Source organism: Rattus rattus, chromosome 3 (assembly GCF_011064425.1).
Source record: "Rattus rattus isolate New Zealand chromosome 3, Rrattus_CSIRO_v1, whole genome shotgun sequence".
Lineage (NCBI taxonomy): Eukaryota > Metazoa > Chordata > Mammalia > Rodentia > Muridae > Rattus > Rattus rattus.
This window is the reverse complement of record NC_046156.1, coordinates 140728314-140733028: the sequence shown is the minus strand read 5'-3', so window position 1 is coordinate 140733028 and position 4715 is coordinate 140728314. Positions and strand designations below refer to the sequence as shown.

Sequence of the window (4715 nt, the reverse complement as noted above, 5' to 3'; positions counted from 1 at the left end):
CTGTTGATATTTACTTAACAACAGTGACAATTTCCTAACAAACACAGACTTACAAGTCTAAATTAGTTTCTGGTACATGAAGTTTTAAAAGACAAATAATGCCATTTTCCATCGTTGTGTCCTAGAAAACCAACATGGGAATATGAGTCAAACTGTATCTTGAATACATATTCATATCCTAGCTACATATTCATATAGCTAGGAAATAATGAATGCATGGTAGGGACAAGGAAGATGTAGCAACGCACCTGGTGCAAACTGTGTGAACACTACATTTAAAGGCTATTGTCCTCTTACTAGTAAATGAACTACATTTCAAAGCTATGTCTTTTCTTCTTCATTATAAGTTGCTATGGCACATTGATGACCTGTTATCTGAAAGGGGTACAAGCTTCTGCCAATTTCTATTAATTCTATCATTGAACCATTTTAAATCTTTCTTATTATTTGCCAACAGTATGTGAATACTTATTTTAATGCACGTACGCACGCATACACACACACACACAGACACACACACATACATACATACACACACACACACATGCACACATGCACAGACAAACACAAACAGATATGCACACTACCTACAGAATTGCTAAAACTCACTTTATTCAATAAAACCATACGGTATCAGTCCACTTTGCATACATACTAATGTTGGAAATCTGGAAGTAAGATAAATGAAGTGAAGGACTGCACACATCTATAAAATTATTAAGTAGATAGTTCATGTTTCCTGAGGCATGTGTTTCTCAGCATATATGAACAGACAATAGGTGTGTTGATGATTTTCTATCTCCCTCCCTACAACTCTTTAAATATTTTTTATCTTTACCTGTCCTACTCCTTCTTCATCCCTTTTACTTTGCTTTGTTTTATTGGACTAGGGTACTTAGAAAAAATAAATTCTTCAGCTTAAGATTCAGCAGCCATTTTGGTGAGACTTCATGATTGTTATGGCTGATATTAATAGCAGACATAATTTCACAGAAAACTCTCTTATCATCCAGCTCTTATAATTTTCCTGCCCTTTTCTACAATGTTCCCTGAGTCTTAGTTGTAGAACTTGTTTTGTAGATGTTTCCTTTTGGAATGGGCTCCACTAATTTACATTTAATTGGTTGTAGTCTTCTGTAATATTTCAAATTGTATTTATGAGAAGTTTCTAGGAAAATAACAACAGTCATGATAAAGTGGATTGGTAGTGGTGGCAGACAATAAGATCTCATCCCTACAAACAGGCAACTCCGGAATGCTGAGAGTGGGAGAAATTTTATCTAGGGAGGAGCACAGTAATTGGTTATCCAACAGCAAATGGTAAGACCTGCTCAGTCTCTCCTTCTGTCTGCTCCCTATGGATCAGGTTATGAGCTGTCGGTTACTGCTGCAGTGCCATGTCTGCCTGCTTCTACATTCTCTACCACGATGACAATGGACTAAACTTATCCAACTGTCAGCAACCCCACAATCAAAGGCTTCCTTTTGTAAGTTGACTTGGTCATAGTGTTTCTTTACAGCAAAAATAGCAGTAACCAAGGCAATATAATAATCTCAAAAAAAATACAAACTGCACAATATCTATCATTGAGAGCAAGATGAAAGGAATTGTTTTTGAAAAGTTTTGAATGAAACAAAATTCACATACATAGTATATTAGCTTGTATTTCTTTAAGATATGATTTGGTGAGCTATAATATCCACTATACTCATTTAAGTGGGAAATTATGTTGCAAGTTTTCTGTGTAATGGCACAAAGGTTGAGTTATCTGTATATTTGGGTTTCCCAGCTGCTCAGTTGAGTTTGGAGAAAACAAGAGTGTACCAATCAGAAACCACTGGAGTGGTGGCATCCAATGATTTCATCCAGGGGTGTCATTCACAGGAACAACTTGATGTTCTCATTCTGAATTAATATTTTTGAGGTGGGTAGCCCCATCCCTCAACCAGTGGCCATGCCTATCCACAGGCTATGATCGCTACAGGTTCTCTCTCCCCTTTGTTAGGTATTTTGGCTAAAGTCCTTCCTCTTGGGTGCTAGGAACTTCTTGGGCCCCTGGCATCTGGGACTCTGTAGCAGCTACTCTCAGTTCCCTCTCCCCAACTGCTGCAATCCTACTTTCAAATTCCTGAACGTCTGTACTTCTGAATTGAAACAAGTGACTTGTTTTGTTAAAAGTTTGCATTTTGGATTTATAAGATAGCTCAATGGGCAAGGCTAGAAAGTCTGATGACCTCACCTTCAGTATGATTCCTGAGAATTACATGCAGATAACAACTGGCTTCCCATATATGATCTGTGGCATGTTCCTTGTACCACATCAACACTAGTAAATAAGTGTAATTTTGAAAAGAACTGAACAATTTCAACTGATGGAAGTCAGTTTTCTCTGCAAACCAAACATTGTAGTATGAAAAAGGAATGTCAGGGATTTGATTTTTATCAAAGTTATTTAAAATGACCTTATTCCTGTATTTCTCTGGGATTTTGTTACACAACAACTTAGGATATTTTCTCTGACTGTATTAATTTTTGTTTTCTTTGAGACCCAATGTCTGATGACAAGTACCAGTCCATGCAAATATTTCCAAGCTTTCAAGATCTCCTTCAATCTTTCAGCTCTGACTTATGCCCTGTGTTCATAAACTCTAGTCTTCTATATGCAAGGGAAACTCACACCTATACAACTTTACATTTTTCATATTCTAGTAGATTGTGTCTCAGCACTGTTTTATACTGAAGTTCTTCCTTGTTGAAATTCAAATAAGCAAGTATGGATACAGTCTTATCTGTGGGGAATTTACTCTATTACAGGAAGGTAAATATTATGCCCATGAATATTCTTACATAGAACCTGTATGAGAGAAGTAAGAGAAGTGAAAATACCATGCCTTGAGAGAGAAATTAGAAGTATATTAACATTACTATTTACTCTAGAATGTTGTTTGGTTTGTAAAAATCTTATATAAGGGCTTCATCCAGCTTAGATATTGTTTTGTTTTGTTTTGTTTTGTTTTTTGAATGGTGATCAGCAGTTGTTCATTTTCTTCATGTAGAAAGTATTACGTCTTGCCCATGGTGAATTAATAGTTGTTATCTATTATCAAAAATACAGCAATATCCTCAAGATAGATAATTTCAAATGACATGACACGTTTAGATCTGATATTTCTGTAAGAAAGGAAATTGGTGGTTGAGATAATTTTTTAAATTACATTTGTTTTGGAACTTTTTTGTAGTTTTGTCCTTAAACCATGAGTACTCTCCAAAACCTAGCCCATAAGGATATCTTATTTATTTACCACTGTTTCTCTCACCATAACCAGGATCGAGATCAACAATAAATAGCTAATCACACCTTAACTTCTGTAAACATCTTTCAGATATTATAGCTCATGACCCCTGAGATAGTTTCATGTTCTATATGTAATGACTTTCTTCTGTGGTATACAATGAGGACCAAATTTAGCTGTGCCTTCATGCAAAGTAACTTTCCTTTTAATGAGTTTTCACCAGCCCACTCTTAAACCCTTTATATACATATATATTTTATACATATATACATATATATGTATATGTGTGTGTGTGTGTGTGTGTGTGTGTGTGTGTGTGTGTTTTACCTGCATGCATATGTGTGTGTGTACCATGTGGGTGACTCCTGCTTAGAGGAGGATGCTGGATCCCCTGAAACAAGGCTGAGAGAGTTTTGATTTTCCATATAGTTTCTGGATAATAAATCTGGGTCCTCTGGAAGATTAGTTAAGCCTCCTAACTACTGAATGATCCCCCAGACCTTAGGTATTATTCTCATCATCTTTTGTTTCTTTGGAGCAGCTCTCATCTATCAATTATTAGTATAAAATATTTGATAGTTTTGTTTGTATAAACCTCTCTGACTTGAGTTTGATATTGGTTTTCTCTTCACACTAAACTGGAAATTTCCAACATCAGTACCAATCAAAATTTTACATAACTTTCACAGTTGTTCTATTACTGTAATAAAGATCCAGGACCATCAACAAGCTATGGAAAAAAGGGTTTATTTTAGCTTACAACTCTCATATTATACATCAGGGCAGAAACTCAATCAAGGCAAAAAGTAGAACCATGGAAAAGTGCTTTTTACTGATTGGATATAGATATATAGCTTGCTTCACCTGCTTCCTTGTAGTAGACAGAACAACAAGTATAGAGGCAACGTTACTCACAATGAGTTGGGACCTCTTATATAAATCACCAATCATTAAAATGAACAATAGACTTGCTCATAGACTAATCTACTGAGGAAATTCTCTCAATGAAAATCCCAGGTTCCAACATGACTCCAGCTTGAGATAAAAACCCAACAAGCACTCTGGCTCTAGAGGCCTTGGAGGTGTGGTTGCTGTGGCACCTGTGTACCAGCCAGTAGGTTGCAGAGAGGGGAATTATTATGCCTCTACTCTGTGTTGTGACCTATGAATATCTGAATGATTAGTAGCATATTATTCCATAAAAACTTGAGCCCAAGATGACCACCAGTCGAACACTAGGGGGATCCGGTCAGGTGGCTAGCCTGAGATGACCACCAGTATAGTGCCTCTCAAACCTTGAGGAGCAGACCATGCCCAAGGTAATCCCTGCCTATCACCATAATGCACAAATAGGGCATTGCTCTCTTGAATCTATGGCAAGCAGCACACCTTGGAAGAAAGGATAGAAAGATTGTAAGAGC

General features: G+C 36.6%; 1 non-coding gene across 1 annotated transcript; it reads left to right on the top strand.

Annotated features, from left to right (window-relative positions):
* Nucleotides 1-4354: 4354 nt before the first annotated feature.
* Nucleotides 4355-4490, top strand: LOC116897597. The gene has a single exon (XR_004387597.1). It is a non-coding gene; the product is annotated as a small nucleolar RNA SNORA17 (small nucleolar RNA).
* Nucleotides 4491-4715: the final 225 nt, after the last annotated feature.